Source organism: Malurus melanocephalus, unplaced genomic scaffold (assembly GCF_030028575.1).
Source record: "Malurus melanocephalus ecotype Western Australia unplaced genomic scaffold, MMel_1.1 scaffold_62, whole genome shotgun sequence".
Lineage (NCBI taxonomy): Eukaryota > Metazoa > Chordata > Aves > Passeriformes > Maluridae > Malurus > Malurus melanocephalus.
The window spans coordinates 22683-39637 of record NW_026623294.1 but is presented as its reverse complement, the minus strand read 5'-3'; positions in this window follow the sequence as shown (position 1 = coordinate 39637).

Below are 16955 nucleotides of genomic sequence, written 5' to 3'. Positions count from 1 at the left end.
GGGAGAATTGCAAGAAGATAGCATCACAGTGGGATTTAGGCACTTGGTGGTATTTTTGACAGTCTTACTTTAACCTAGCACCTTCACACTTCGAGCATTTAAAAATAAAACTTTGCTCCCCACCATTTTTTTCAGTCCTTGTTGGCTGGGTTTTTTTTTCTTTATGGTCTTGAAACTGCTTATCCATCCTTCTGAAAAATTCTTATCTGTCTGCATGACCYGGGAAAAGCTCAGGGCACGCTTGCAGTGCAAACTTTGAGGAAGTAAATTTAGTTTCTCAATKAATCTAGCCAATTCAACTGTCGCATTTTACAGCCATCCTTCTAAACTTTTGATGGAGACTGAGCTCTTCTCTGGGTTGTGCAGTGTAGAGTTGTGGGTCCTAATAYAGCTTTGGGTCCCAGGAGGTCACAGGCCACATCTAAGAGGCCCAAAAAGGGTAACTAAGAAAAGCAATTCTGTTGTCAGCAGTCTTAAATTTTCTGTGCTGGAAACTGCACTGCTGGGAAAAAAAATAAAAAGTGTAGGTTTGCAGATTGAAAGAAAGGTCTGAGAGCATGGCCACAAGTGGGGCAGCCACAGCTGTTGTGTTTTTCAAAATACAGAGGCAATTTCTTCTTGAAATGTAAATATGTTTTCAGGAAAATCTTTTCAGTGTAGCATATTCTGATTCAGCACTTGTGTGTAAATGACARACCATTAACATACTTGTGTAGAAACATCATCACCCGCGTTGCTGCCATCCAGGTAGGTGTCAGTGAGCACTGAGGAGCCTGCACCTGAGGAGCTCCCCTCACTCTGCTAATTATACTCCAGGAAGTTTTARCATATGGCACCAACCCACCCTGCCAACTACGGGGCTCCATTTTTCCTCCATGTACCTTAAACGCAAAGGAAGGGGCTCCCAGCTGGAGCTCCTCGGTGGCTGCTGCCAAAAAGAGTAGCAGTGAGTTTAATAGGGGAAGGAGATGGAGAATGYTGCCTGTGAGATGAAGGCCCTTCCACACCTCCTCCTCTCCTAAATCCCACACCAGTAGTAGGGATTTGGGCGCTACTATGAAAGAAGTCTGTCAAGCCACAAGTGCTCTGTGCTTGAGGAAGGCTTGTCAGCAGCCAGAGAGCAGAGGAAGCTAAGATAGAGAAGGCAAGCTGCMCTTTTTTAGAAGTTTGGGGAGTTCAGACAGTGAATACTCACATGCATTGCTTACCTTTTAAAATCTCTCCATACATTGCCAGTCTTTAAAAAAAAAAAATTAAGATCACATATCTGAGCAAGGAAGGTGAAAAAAAAGATAAAGGTAAGAGTTAGAACAAGCTACAGCTACAGCCTTATGACACAGATTTTTACATCTTAGAGTCTTGAGAAATTATCTTTCTTTGATTAATAAAATAAATCAACGTGATGCAAACAGCATCAGGAACTTAATAGTTTTAAGAGGAGTTGATGCTAAAATAAGGTATGCCAGCCCTGAAATGCCTCCAGACTGTGGTTGCRTAATGGGGATAAGTACAGGACTTCTTTGGAGCATTAACCTGAATWAAAGGATGAAAGGGCCGGGTGGCTGGGCAGGGATCAAGCACACTCCTGGTCACTGCTGAGGCCTGGACAGAAGGATTAGAGAAATTGCAAGACGGTTATTTAAATACAGAAATTCCCACTGAGGAGCACGGCAGTTTTCTCAAAAGGACCAGACTGGCTCTCAGGGCAGCCGTGGCTGTGGAGGAGGGAATTCAAGGAGTTCAGCATCCACTCTCCACCACCTCTGCACCCGGTGCTGGAAGGGCACAGCTCCAGTCTGGCCCTGCTCACCCCACAGGCTGCAGTGGCTCTCCATGCAGCTGAGCATTGCTTTCCAGGGAAGGAAGATGGATAAAGCATTAGGGACTGATGCAAAACCAGTTCATTGTGTCTACGAGGCAGCTGTGTCAGGAGTTACGTTCCTAAATCCCTCTGCACCGCGTCAGGGGAACGCTCCCTACGCAATGCTGCTTGTTGACAGTGATCCCTTAACTCCATCTTCAAAACACAGCACACAGCAGCTGCTGCCGTGCCACGGCACAAACCGTGGGATGCTCCCAAGTCACGTAGAGCCTGATCTTCAGCTGGGGTCAGCCAGTGTAAAGCAGGGCAGTGCCTGCCACAGCTGGCTCATCCCGCTGCAGGCATTCCTTCCTAGGAGAGCACAGGCAAGGCCACACACCAACAGGAGGCTCTGCTCAGAATACTGAGCCCTTCAACTGGATTATTCCAGTTGGGGATCTTAAATCTGAATTTAGGTAGCGGTACATACACAAATGCCGTTTGTTTGATCTAAATCCTCTGGGTTTTTTTCACTTTGAGGGATACCTCAGAGGAAAAATCTCTCCATGTGCTTTGGAACCTGAAAATTGATTTTAAGATGCTATTGCCTGCATAAGGGCCTACAGCACACTCTGTCCTTGCAGAACTGCCTTGTATGTGGCACACAGGACAACCTTAACCCTTCCATTTCCAGGATAACACACTAGATAGGTTTTCTGCAGGGGAAGCCCACTGGGAGAGCTTCKGCCTTCAGTGAAGGGAAGACTGGTCCCTGTAAATGTGTTGCATTCTCAAGTTAAGGGAAGAATGACACTCAAAGGTCTTGCCCACTAGTTGAGGATTTTGAGGCTCTGAAGTGTTGGCTCACTCTTTTTCCTTTAATGCACTGCCAGCTGTCCCCTGCTGCTGACATTAATGCAGCTCCATGATTTTGTTGTGGTGATTTTCACGCTTGTAAATCCTGATGGGATGAGCAGGGCTGGCACATACACATTCCCCTCAGCCATCACCCCTGCTCAATTTTGGGAGCCACTTCTCTCAAAACTGGCTCCCAGAATTGCAACAGAATAAGACTAGAAAAAAATCTTCCTTTGCCACTGATTAAAGGCAACATGAAGATGTTTGGGCGGTGTGTTCCCCTAAATTGATCATGGGTCTGAGCACTAAAACATGCTATAACTAGGCTAGGCAAGCTGGCTCTAKGACAGCTTCCCACTAAGACCGGTTTAACATGTGCTGGGGAACAAGTGACAGCCTTCGCTTGGTTTAGGCTGTGGTGGYTGCGTCAAACCAGCTGAGATGATTTTGCATCATTCCTTTCAGCACTGTCTGGAGTTAGAAAGCCAGAAATAAGAACAGTCAGCCAGACTTTGACACTCCACTAAGAAAACTAGTTTGAGTCATACCTCAGGAGCTTATCTAAATGTAGGATTGCATTAATTCAACAGAAACAATTAAACTAATTGAAGCTTTTGCAAAACACTGTGYACTTGTATTTTAACAAAGTGTCGTTCATACCTACCTCCACCATTGCTTGTTCCAGTGGTTTTTGGTTTGTGCTTCCTCCACCCTCAGACAGGTCACAAAAAAGAGCTGAGAAAAGCAGTTTGGCAGCAGGTTTGAATTTCTTTTGGATAATTACTGGAAAGTGTCTGAGCAATTGACAAATTTTAACAGTTAAAAAAAAAACTATTGGCTTCCTCAGTGAGCTGGATATGCATACAGCTAAAGCCTGGGGATGAATCCCACCTCTGCCTCAGACAGGGATGCCTCTRGAGTGACCTGACTGGCTGTCCTGCAGCACAGAGCAGAGGTGCTATGGCAGGGCACTCAGGGCTGTAGCTACAAAGGGGGAATCCMATCCTGTCACTTATTTTCCCCATGCTGGGTGCTTCAAAAATGAAAAAAATCACAGCCTCTCCCACCTCAGCTCTGCCAAACTCAGGTGTTCAGGMCTGCTGTGAATTCCAGAGCATTGCTGTTCAGCTGCAAAATTAAAACATAAATAAGATCCTCAGCCTCAGTGACCAGCCCCCAGCACACACAAGGMACCCATGGCACTGCCCTTCCCACTGTCCCCTGTCCAAAGATGTGGTCCTACACACAGGGATGTCCCCTCACTGCTGCTATTTGGCTTTACAGGGAGCCCTCAGCCTTGCTGGCAGGGGGGAGTTGAACCAAGTTGGTTCTTCAAGAAATATGTCACCTGTGTAATTTCTAGTTCAGTACTTCTCACAGCTAAAATACAAAGCATTGAGGCTGAAGGGTTTGAAATCAGCATCCACACTAAAATACACTGATTATTTTATTATTATATTATTAAGTAATAAGAATTATTATTTTATGAAAGTGTACATTTCAGATGTCCTCAGAAGCGATTTCTGGGGTGGTGATACATGGTGGGAAGGAGAAAGGCTCACAGAAGTTTCACTCCTTTTCATCCTCCAAACTGSATTTTTAAATTATAGTAATGGTAGTATCTGATCATATTCCAGACTGCAGAACCATTCCCACCAAAGCTGTTCTTCTTWAAGTGTTTGACTTTTGCATATAAGTAGATTTCCTTTAGATAACTTCTATAATTGGAGATAACTTCTGCCCACTGAAATGTCCATTCATACCCTGTACACTCAGCACCTCTTCAATTTGGCTTTTTTTTTTAATGACTGTTTTTACAGAAGTAAGAAAGTAGCATAAATAATCAAGTACACTTTCATTATATTTACCTGCTTTTAGATTAGTAATCTAACAATATGTTTAAGAACCATCATTACTAGACACATCAGTTATAGCTGAATCAATTGATTTGCTGAAATGTAGCTAAGGAACACGGGAAATACAGAGAGAAAAATCAAGAAAGAGAAATTTTGGAATGCTTGTGTATGTATGTGTCCTTTTACCAAACCAGTATTTAGCTGTCTTGTAAAAGATAGAACCTGGAGCACGGAGCTCAGCTGTTCCTGCAGTTCTTCTACATTAATTAAAATCATCATGCTTAAAATGGAAGAGGATCACCCCTATAACAGCAGATATCAATGAGCAGAGGGTTCCTCYGGACAGTGAGAGTGCCTTAACTCACAAACCTTCCTCTCCTGTCAGAGCAGACTGTCAGTAAGGAAGGTAAGAGATTGCTTATTTGACACAGAAACAATCCGTCAGGAATTGTGCTGTCACTGCCACTCCCATTTCAACCACAGGCACTTGATGAGGGGAAACAAGAGATGCTGCAATGAGGAAAGGTGACACTGAGGAGCACAGGGCATGACTAGCAGTGAGTACTCAGCAGGAGATTGAATATAACTGGTGAAGAAGCCTGAGGAGGCAGCACACAGCACAGAAGAAGAGCTTAAGAGTGCTTGGGAAGTGTAGGACCAACTCATGTTTTCAGATGAAACACAGAGAGTGATGGGGACAGATATTTGTCCCCAAAGGACAGTGACAGATGCAGCATGCAAAGGGTGATATTAACACCCTTACTAAATTTTACAGTAGGAAACAGGCACTCACAGCAGAAAGCCTCTTCAGGATACAGCAGGATGCATGGCCCATGGAATGTTCTGCCCACCACTGCTTGCTGAGGTGTGGACACTGCAGCACTTTTGGAAACAGCAACTTTACAAATATGCTGATGAATTATGGACAGGTTTGAACTTTTTCTGATTCCTACTAGGAACACTCAGTTTGCAGAAGAAAAGCTCAGGTACTGCAGAAAGGAGAAAAGCCATAAACCCTGAGAAGCTGTGGATCATAGAACCAYAGAACCATAAAATCATAGAATCATAAAATCATAGAATATGCTGAGTTGGAAGGGACCTACAAGGATCATTGAGTCCAGTTCCTGGCCCTGAACAAGATAYCCTGAGAATCACACCAAGTGCCTGACAGCATTGTCCAAACATTTCTTGAACTCTGCCAGGCTTGGTACTGTGACCACTGCCATGGGGATCCTGTTTCTGTGCTCAAGCACCCTCTGATGAAATTTTTTTTGCCTTTTTTTTAAAATTTATTCAAAAGCAGAACTCTGTTCTGAACATCAGTCTGCCAAAAAAAAAAAAAAAAAAAAAAAAAAAAAAAAAAAAAAAAAAAAAAAACAACAAAAAAAACCACCCTCCAGTCCCACAGAGTGTTCACAACCAGGCAGGTGTGTGAAAATAGCAGTGTATAGCCTTAAGTGTCCTTCTCTGGTAGATCCTGCCTGCCTGCCAGACCAAAACCACTGCGGCTGAGGTGTCACAGGACTAGGGAAAACCACCTGCTGGGCTGGATCAGACCCCACTTCTGCTTGGGGATGCTCATCAATGCCTCTTTCAGAGCAGCAAGTTTAGCAGGAGACACCTGAGCAAACATCTGCACATTCCCAGCCTATTTTCATATCCCAGGGTTCCAGATGTCATTCCTGTGTTTCTGTGGATGCCTCCAGCTTGGCAGCTTTCCCCTGTGCACCCCGCTGAAGGGTGCCACACCTTTTTCCAAATCTGTGTGCTTTAGAGTGGTTTTGAAGCAGGTTAAGCCCCAGATACTCACTGTGCCAGTCCTTGATGTTTCAGCTCTCTGCTCAGAGACACAAGCACTGCTTTTATTCATCAGGGAAATGGCTGTCGCAGAAGTGAAAAATAGCATTTCTTTGGTTTTCTTCCGTCAGGAAGACTTCCAAAATTTCTGTGGCTTCAGCCTCAAGCCCTTCTGAGGTCTCTTAGAGCCTCAACTTCTGCAGTGTTTTGCTTGAGCCACAGGCAYGTGGCAGGGTGGTGGTGGGTGCAAGGGGAATGCCAGGTGCTGTGTTCAGATTCCCATTTGTTGGGTGAGTAAAAACCTGGCGAACAGGGGACAATCCTCTGAGMTTGCAGGACCTGCCCTTCATCCCCAGCAGTGAGCCACTCACCCCATGCCCTGCATTGCCCCAAAGCTTTGCTAAGGCTCCTGCCTTTGCTGGTGTGGGGCACTGCCAGTGTGAATATTCAAAGAGCTGCTTTGGCCTGCTCCAAGTTCAGCAAAGCATCTGTGGAGTGGTGCTGCCATGGGTGAGCTGCCCTTTGGGAGCTACAGGATTGATTTTTGTTGTGCTGATGTGACTTGGAGAGGCTAACACTGGGGAGGAAAGTCTGCATGGYTGGAAACAGATAAAATTAGATGAGCTTTTGAGTCCATATGTCCAGAGTTCGTTCAGCCCAGAGGAGCCTGAGCATCCATACAGAGCAAGACAGGGGACTTTATTTCCCTCATCAGCATTTTTCCCAAAGTGCTTGGAGAAGGACGGCATGGGCTGGCCCTGTGRCACCCTGCAACTGCCCCGGCAGCTCCAGCCCTCAGCCCCCGTGTCACATGTACCTGGCCTGACAGCTGTGGTAATTCAAAATTACCACTTCCTTCATGCTGAGACCACAGGACATTCCCTGACATCCAGGGRCATCCCCTGCATTTGTAGTTTGGGCAGAACTGAGCTCCATGAAGCCCTGAAGCAGTGCCAATTAGTGCTAATCACTGTTTACTCCCTGTGTCCCTTCCTGCCTGCCCACTTGCAACAAGTTAAAATAAATGAGTAATACTTTAATGAATAAAATAAATTATTAAAATAAATGAGTAATACTTTAATGAATAGTGCATTTGTGATTCCTAGTAATTTCCCTTGGAATAGTTATGATGAGCACATTAACTTGTACTAATTCATCCTGCTGCTTGTAATCTGGCCAGGATTCAGATGGGAGAACCTGTTTTCACAGCAGCTAATAAAAGGTGGTTTATTGCTGCCCTTCCAGGTGTCCTGGAGCTCCAGCCACCTCCTTCCCAGCAGCCACGAGCATCTGCTTCTCTTGGCACACGCTGCTGGTGACAGACACGACAATGGCACATGGGCCAGGCTGGTGTAACAGCCCTCATCACCACAAACAGTGCTGCTGTTTCATCCAGGGAAAACCAGAAGGGGCAAACACTGACTGAGYACTGTGCAGCTCAGTGCATTGTACAGCACCTGAGCCCAGGGATGTGTTCATGGGCCTTGCCCTAAAACACCGGGCAGGCTCAGGAAAACAAACTATAAATACCGTGACCTTGCTTATGCATCACACTTGCAGCTGTCCCAGCTCACACAGGCACCCCGTGCTCCTGGGGCTCCCACTGAGGCCAGACCTGCGGCAGGGACTGGTCCAGCAGCACCCAGGACTCTGACCCAGACTCAGGAATCMATTTCAAAATGGGAAATGGAGGAAAAAGGGCTGCAAGAGGTTGGCAGGATCCCCGGGTCAGAGAGCACTGACAGCTGAGCTCTGCACTTGTTTTACCTCGCAAGGCAGGAATKAAGTTAAAACCTGGCTTAGGAAGGCTGTGTGGGCTCTGCTGACTCAGGACAGCCACAGGAGGGGACTGCCTTCAGCCAGACAAACGGCAAGGCTGGGAGAGGAAGCCGGGGCTGAGATTTCCATCCCACTTTTGCCAACACACAGGAATTCTGTAAGGGATCACTCATCCAGTGACAGAGTGGAAACTGCTTACAGCAACAGCAAGGGAATTTGTTTGTTAATGAGTCCCTCCAATTTGAAAGTGTTTATCCCAGTGAGAGCAGCGATGGAGGTCACACGCCCTTGGGGGATGCAGAAGAGCTTGCCAAGTACCTCCTTTAGGCTAAAGATGCTAAGCTTCTGCTAAACCCATCAGTTAATAATAGCTAACAGCTAACAAGAACAGAAAGAGATTTGGGTTTTGGGGTCTTGGTCAAGGCCATGTCATGACCTGACCTATGGTGGCCCCAAGACAGCAATATTATGGGGTTGCTGGTAGCATCAAGGGTCTGCCTATGTCACTGCATGGCCACACTGTCCCCACCCTGCCAGGTGCTGGAGCAGGCCTGTCGTGCCCCTCTGCTCACAGCAGCCAGCTGTGCTCCACCCCTCCATACCGAGCCACCAGGCTGGGGGCAAAKGAGCTCAGCCACGAGCAGGAGGCATTGCAGGCTCCTTGGGTTAGGTCTGGCTCTCCTTCCCCACAGGGACAGTCCCATCATGGTCACATGYTTGTGGCTGTCCTAAGAGAGAAACAGGTCCTGGTCCATCTGCTTTTGCTCGCTGTTGATGATGTACCTGTGTGGCGATGCTGCATCTTGTGGGTGTCCAGCCATGGATGCAAACTTGAAAAAACATCACAACTGCACAGCCCCACAGCAAAGAGCCCGACCCTCCCCATGTTCAGTCTGATGAGGTGACATCCCTGCCCAAAGGCAGCAGTGAGGACTGTCCCCAAGGAGTGCTGTTTGCAGGAGTCCTTYGCCCTCCAGCATTTTGAAAGATGTGCCATGAAAGGTGATACTTTTTGGAACCAGAWCCCTGGTTTTACTGGCTCAATACTCCTTGTAATTTCAGGAAGATTGAAACCAGGCAGAGGAGTGCTATGGCATGACAACACACACCTTGTGAAAGGACACTTGCTCCACAGCCTCAAGCAGTTATTTTGCTTATCCCCCTACTCAAAACCTGGACAAACAACTGTGCAAAACAGGCTGTAGACACTCAGGGGTGCTGTAAGGTTATTTGGTATTTAGCCRTGCACCAACTTGCCCTTCATTAGCGATCAGCCCCCTAAGATCAAGCCTAAGTCAGGCCTAGGCATTAAAAATAGCATTTTGATTCCCCACACACTTTGCCACACCACCAGCAACCATGCCTTTATGTTTAAAAAAAACATCAAAAACAAACTACAAACACAACTGGTAGTTTCAAAGTGAGTGAGGGTGGTTTATCACAAATGTAGAATCAGATTCTTCCTCCAAGATGCAGCTAATTTCACATTCATTATGCTTGGGCATCTCCCCCCTTTTCCAGGTGCAGATCTCACCTAAAGCCCTGCTGGCAGCACCAGACTAGTGTTGGCCCTATGCTGAGGGGTGAAATAAGTGATGTTATAGTGGGAAAGGCCACCAAACCCAAAACTTTCAAGCATTCCCTACCACGTTATCCTGCTATTCTGTTGTAAACTCTGGAGACACCTCACCCCTGCAACCTCTTCTGTGAGCCACGTTTTTGCAGCAGAGAACTTGCTTGGCCAAAGGGCTCATTGGCCCTTCATTGCACAGGTGATGGATTGAAGGTGATCTTGGCCTCTCCAAGGGGTGGGCAGCGTTTTTTCCCTGAACCATCATCTTTCATCCCTGGGGGCTGTGCCCATCAGTAAATCCAYGTCCACCCCAGCCACATCCCTAACGACCCCCTCTCTGTCATCACCTCATCAACAAAGACCTGGTTGTGAGCAACAGCTCCTGGCCCAAAGTTGCAGAGACCCTGGCCACCAAAAGAGACATCCCAGACCAGCCTGACCACATCTCAAATCCTGGTTCTTCTTTTTTCTAATCCATTTTACTTTATTTTCTGATATTTCCCTCATCTTTCTATCTCACTTCCAGGCCTTTCTCTCCTTGCTTTTTCTTTGCAGCCCTTTCCCTGGCTGCCTTCCCCTCCCTTCTTGCAGCACAGCAGGAAAATCCATCACCCCTAGACAATGGCTGCTGGTCTCCAGCAGTGCAGAGATGGCCTCATGAGCCCTCTGTAACTCTTGCCTTGTGGGCTCAGGTGCTACGCTGCAGACTCACAGCTCTTCCCTGTTTCCATCCAAGCAGTTGAACACATTTTCTGGACTTTGGCAGGAGCCCAGGCAGTGCCCCCAGCAGCAGCCACAGCAGCAGCAGACACCTGGGAGGGAGAGGCTGGGTTTGCTCAGGCTAGCCCCAGCTCTTCACTGGCAGAGCTTTGGCAGTGAAAGATCCTCCTGCATTATTAACAAGAGGGGGCTGCCTTGCTTAAAGGTTTGAACTAAATTTTAGGCCATTATATTATTTGCCATGGAGGCCAAGGGTGAGGAATTGGCCCAGGGAGAGCCAAGGGGTGGAAAGTGGAGATACACCCAGGGCAGTGGGATCAGGCTTTGGAAAGCGCATCAAAGACACTAAGCCATTAAGCTTAAGCCACTGCTTTTTGCTGCTTTGCTGAAGCAGCACACGTGGCCTAACCAGGAAACACACCWAAGCTGCCAAACAAAAGAGAAAAAGCAGGAGCAGTGTAGCACTTTGCACAGAGTTGCCAACTCTCAATAATGTAAAGATCAGAATCCAATGCCTAAAAAGCAAGAATTTACATATAATGCACTTGGCTCTCCTTCAGGTGGGGAGCCTTTAGGGTTGTGTTTCAGTTTTCCTCCCAAACCATTTACTGCATAATGAAACTTGACATTTTGATGTACTTCATATTTTCTCTGGGGAGGTGGAGCTTTAGTTAAACACCAAATACATCAAGAGCCAGCAGCACCTTTTCATGGCTCTCTGCAGCTGTCTGCCAGTCTCACAGCCAGGAAAAGGAAAAGGGCTCCTCTTCTGTGGGCTGCCAGRGCAAATTAACCATCCTGACTTCTCTGCTGAGGGGGAATGCTGCATAGTGCTACCAACCCAAAAGAAATTACAGCAAAACATGGGAGGGGAAGAATCTGATTACGAAGAAAATTAGTGACCAGTCACATCATTCACTCCCCACTGCTTTTTGGGAGGCTTTGCTGAAGCAGCACACTGGCTTCAGTCTGGGTAACGATACAACATCCTCCTGCCCACCTGCAGASCAGCCCTCTTCTGTGTCAGGAAACAGCACTGGATTGGTATCCAAAAATGAGTGCACAGCGMTGCTGGGGGTTTCCCCATGCATAGCCTCCAGCCAAACTCTTGCCTTCTCCAAAGGCTCTGCTCATTCCTGGTTTCTCACCCAGTTTGTGTTGCAAGACTCAGAAGTACGGCTTTAGCCAGGTCTTCTGAGGAAAGCAGTCCTTCTCTCCTACACGTGCACATGCTTAAACAGGTTTTGAATCTATTCACCATATTTTAACATAATATAATAAGGAAAAAAAAAAGTAGAACCCTTGAGGCCTGAAGAAGTCTTGTGAAGGCAGAAATAGTAAATAAAAATCTTGCCATCACCCTCATGGCAGAATAGGCTGAGAAAGGAATCCAGCTTGCACCAGGCGTCAGGGAATCCCGCAACAGAACCACACCTCTCCTGGCTCACAAAGCTGCCCGGACTTCGTAAAATTCCTGCTTTGGGCAGTTAGAGCATTTCAGAAACACAGGCAGCATTTCCCTTGTCCCGTGTGGCAGCAAACAGAGGCTCTGGCACTCCCCGGCCTCTCGGGGTCCCGCAGGGGGGAGGGTTCAGCGCAGAAAGCCCCGAGGGCTCGGTGCCTGTACCGTGCTGTGCCCTTCGCACCGTGGACAGCCCCGCATCGGCACCGAGCAGGTTTCTCTGCGGGTGGCACRCTCTCCCCGTGAGCTTCACCATGTCTCAGTGCCTCTGGGTTTGAATCGTGAGCCTCMTGCCTGATTGGCTTCTATGATAAGACTTTCAACAACTAACTGCACGTACAATAAAGTAAATATTCAACCAACTGACTGCTAGATTGCAGATCAAATATCTTTAAATGTTTCTTCTTTCCCTTTTAAAAGCAAAGACCCACACACAGCCTGCAGGGGACAAGATTGCTCCCTTAGCACTTCCCTCAGCTCATCAGATAAATAAGGAGCTACCAGTTTTGTACTCAACAAGAAAGAGGCGAGGCAGCTGCTCCACTGCATACCATGGTAATGTGATGGGAAAGGGCCAAATGCCTGCTGAAGTCTGGCTCCTCTTCTGCCCTTGCTCTTTAGTTCTTTGCTCCAACCCAGCCCCGTTGGTGTGGCAGCGTGGGCTGTCCCAGCTGTGTCTGGCCAGGAGAGGAGGAGGATGCCACCGCCTGTCCTTCCCCAAGAAGTGGAAGGGCCACAGTCATACAGACTCAGGCTAAAGAAAATCTCTAGAGAGACAGAGGYTGAACAGCCCAGGCTAAAAACAGAGGGAGGAAAGAAGGAATATGAGATAGATCCTATTTCTTGGTTGTGGATCTTGCAAAGGTTGTGGATCCTGCCAAAGTGAGTGCCAGCCCCAGGGTGGGATGTCACCCTGAGGACCAGCCAGGAGCCAATGTCCAGCTGTTTCTGCAAACCACCATGGGTTTGCTGGGAGCCCCTTCTGCAGGGCAAGGCAATGGCTCTTGGTAAGTGGAGGCAAATGCTTTTTTTTCCCACTGCTGGCATCATTTCACCAAAGGAGGGACACAGTCCTTTGTGTAAAACTTTGTGTGCAAAATAGCAGAAAAGTTTTGTGTCCAACCTCAGCCTGACATTCARCAAGTCATGATTTCATTGATGTCCCCAGCCTGAGCAAAATGATACCCAGCACACTCTGCAAAGTGCTTTGGGACTGCTGGAAAGTTGCTTGACTTTTCTCCAGGTAAGGAAACTTACTTATTGTAGTGAGAAACCCAGACCTGTGAATGGAGCTGAGCAGTGCTGCTCTCTTTGGAGAGTCCTTTGATGCAACCAACAAAWGCAAAACATGAACAACATCTTAAAGCTTCTAATCTGTGAAGAATCGAAACTTGAGAGACAAAGAAATAAAAACAAAAAGTAACTACATGCTACTTAAACACAGCTTAGGTACACTGACCACAGTGGCTGTACTCTGGTGCAGTAACATAGCCATAGCCAGGTCTCACCAGCTGCTTGGCATCTCCCCTGGGAACACCAGCTCACCAAACAACTTCTCCAAGGCACAGGTAACAACTGGCAGTCACTTAACCCCAAGCATTTTATCTATTTTCATAGAACCATTCAGGTTATAATAGACCTCTAAGGTTTCTAGTGAATTGTGCATCCACATTCACTTTAGTTTGCTGTTGGACCAACAAGGATAACTGTTCCCTAAAAGGGCTTTGGTTGTTACTCGTACTAAGAATTRCATTGCAAAAACAACTGGCAACACCTGAAAACTAAAGTTTTCCTCTTGTCCTCAGTTTATAGAGTTATATATAAAGAGCAGTTATATATAAATGGCAGAAACTGGCTGCCTTTCCCTTCCCCTCCATACCTTTCCTGCTTTCCAAMAAAGCCCTCTAGGGAGAGGGAAAAGAGCATCCGATTTTCTTTCACAGGTGCTGCACCGTGAACCCCTAGGTAAGAAGCCTCCATCTTTCTTGCCCTCCAGATTCAAGCATTCCCTTATCTATGGTTGTTCCCTGGGTTGGAAGAGTTCCCCTCCCTAGCAAGGGAGGGCAAGGAAGGTTCCATGCCTTCCCCTCAGGAGCACATCGAAGCAGGAGCTCTGACATCCCCTACCTCAGCACAGGAGAGGACACAGAATGGTCATAGTGCCGTCCCCTTCACAGGGGCTGACCAGAGCATTCCCACACCCCCGCTACCCCACTTTGCTCTCAAACCAAGCTGCACTGGAAATCTACCAAGCACAGCTCCAGTGCCAAGCCAAGGCAAAGGGAACCACAGTGTGAGCGAGGAGAAAGGGGGATCAATGGCGTCTTTGATAGGTGAATGAATCTGAGCAAAGCAGGAGACTTAAAGGTTTGGGGGAGCTTTTTGAAGGCCCTGAATAGCCTCCTTGAAGGCTGCATCGCACACTGCACTGCGAACTAGGCTCCAGTGAAGCCCAGCCACATCTCTGGGAATGGCCCGGGTCCGACCCGGTGACACGGCCACCGCCGAGCAGGCGGCTGAGCCGGGCAGATGCCGTCTGGAGACAGGCGGGCTGTGACGCAGGAGGGATTGAGTGCAGCCAGAGCTTTGCAGAGCATAAGCTGCACCCTYACATCCACCTGCTAAAAAAGCCCTGGCAGCCGCTAGCTGCAAGGCAGGCACAGCATGGGAAACCCTCTCCTTCCCASCGCAGCCTCTGCAATTCCCAGCATAAGCAGTTACACAAATGGTAAGCGGAAAATCCGATCTGCAGCATTACTTTATTATTTAACCTTGGTTCAGCTCCCCCCAACCCTCATATGAGAAACTTGCCTGTAATTCTGCTTTGACTTTTCTATGCRTTAAGACAGCCCCAGTTGCTTGGCCACTAACAGGTACCCACTGCCTTCTCCCCATGTCCCAATACCCACAAAATGTCCAGAGAGCACCATTGGATGGGTTGTGCACTTCATACAGTGGAAGGCTGGGGTAAAGAGGAGCCTGGTGCCACCTTCCTGGAGCCACAGCAGTGTCGAGGGTGTTCACAGTGCACAAGCATGCTATGGGTGAGACGGATTTCCACCCAGACTCCCAGCACTGTCCTCCCTCCCCTTGAGCAGCTGAGGGTGCTGCTTCTGTGGGAAATGTGAGGTCAGGCTTGATTACCAAATCTGTGATCGAAGAGAAGAAAAACCTACACACAGCAGAGAAAGGGAGTCAGGAGGAAAACAGCACAGCAGTTTCCAAACCCTACCCTGAGCTTCTCTCAAATTGCCCTGAACCAGTTGTTTCTCTGTGACTCATATTCCTCTTCTCCTTTATATGCCCTTTTTTCTTCCAAACTTGTTAGAGAAGGCAGGTTTAGGCATTCCTACGAAGTGAAGCAACAAAGGAGCCCTTATCTCAGCAGGGATGCAGGGTTCTTTCTGTAACAGCCGGGGTGTTGCCTCGCAGAGGTGGAGAAGCGCCACTCCCGGCTCCTCAGCCTCTCTGTYCCGGCTCCCAGACTCTCCTCCCAGCTCCCAGTCACCCTGTCCCGGTTCCCAGCCTCCCTGTCCCCATTCCCCAGCCTCTCCGCCCCCAGGCCAGGTGATGCCTGCACCAGGACACGCTTTTTCTGGAGGCTTCTCACTGTTCAAGGCCAAGGCAAAAGCCCATCCCACTTTTCTCGGTGGTTTCATGCTCGGAGCAGCACATCCTCTCCCCACTTTCGGGATTGCTGGAAGTGGGCAGCTGCCACACCTCTGCCTGCACTAAGCTGCTTTGGGCATTGAGGACAAACACTCGGAGGTGAGGGAAGTCCTCTTCCCACCACCACAGGCTGTCATGGGACCAACCCCCACACAGGTGCTATTTTAGTCACAGGCAGGCCCACAGGTGCRGCAGGGGCCATGCGTCATCTGGGATGTAACCATCCCAAACACAACCAAGGTTTTGGCATGGGAACTCCTGGTTGGAGCAAAGTAATCCTCACTTATATTGAGAAGGCCAAAATCAAAACAGTGTCAGCTCTTCTGCTAGAAAACAGAGGAAGTATTTAAGAGGTTGGGTAATCGGTCTCCCACCTAGAAAGAAACACAGTATGAGTTAAGAATGAAAGGCAGAGCAAAGGGATGGCAACAGGGTAAACATYCTTGTGTGAAAAACCTGGGTACAAATAAAGAAAACACCAGCAACTTTTAAAATCTGTTCCTATAAAAATGCAACTTTTTTTTGGCAAGGGGGAGAGAACACAACAACACAGGTGGGACTAGCAAAACTGAAGTAAAGAATCAAGTTATCAGAAGTTTATAGGTGTGCCCAGCACTTTATGCTCCAATTTATATGAGGACAAATATGCCCTTGCAGCAAAGGCAGCAAATTGTATGTTCAGCTGAATAAGGGAAAAATTGCCAGCAAATGGAGGGAGGTGATCCTTCCCCTCTGCTTGGCACTAGTRAGGCCACACCTGCATCCAGTACTGGGTCCAGCTGTGGGCTTTCTAGTAGAAAAGAGACACAGACATGAGATAAAATCCAAAGAAGGACCACAAGGATCATTAAGGACTGGAGCATCTCTCCTATGAAGAATGGCTGAAAGCTGGAAAAGTCCAACCTGGAGAAGAGGGCTCAAGGAGATCCTTATCAAAGGCCATAAATACCTGGAGGGAGGGTACAATGAGGAGGAAGCCAGGCTCTATCTAGTGGTGCTAAGTGACAGCAGCAGAGACAATGGGCACACCCTGAAACACCCTCTGAATGTCAGGAAACACCAGTTCACTGTCAGGGCGACCGAGCACTGGAATACACTACCCAGAGAGATGATGCAGCCTCCATCCTTGGGGATATCAAAAAGTCACCTGGACGTGTTCTTGGGCRACCAGCTCCAGGTGGCCTTGCTTGAGCAGGGGGTTGGTTCAGATGATCTCCAGAGGCCCTGCCAGCCTCACCCTTCACACAGGAAGCAGCAGACAGACACCGTTTTCTTTCCCTCCAAAGTTACACACGTACAGCGAGACCAAGAGAACAGGTCACAGGTTTATCTTCAGCCAAGGAGTCAGCTCAGTCCCAGCCTCATTGGTCTGACAGCACACAGGACAGAGCAGGAGGGACCTTTGCTCTTGCCAGTGATTGTTTGTATTCATTCCGAGGA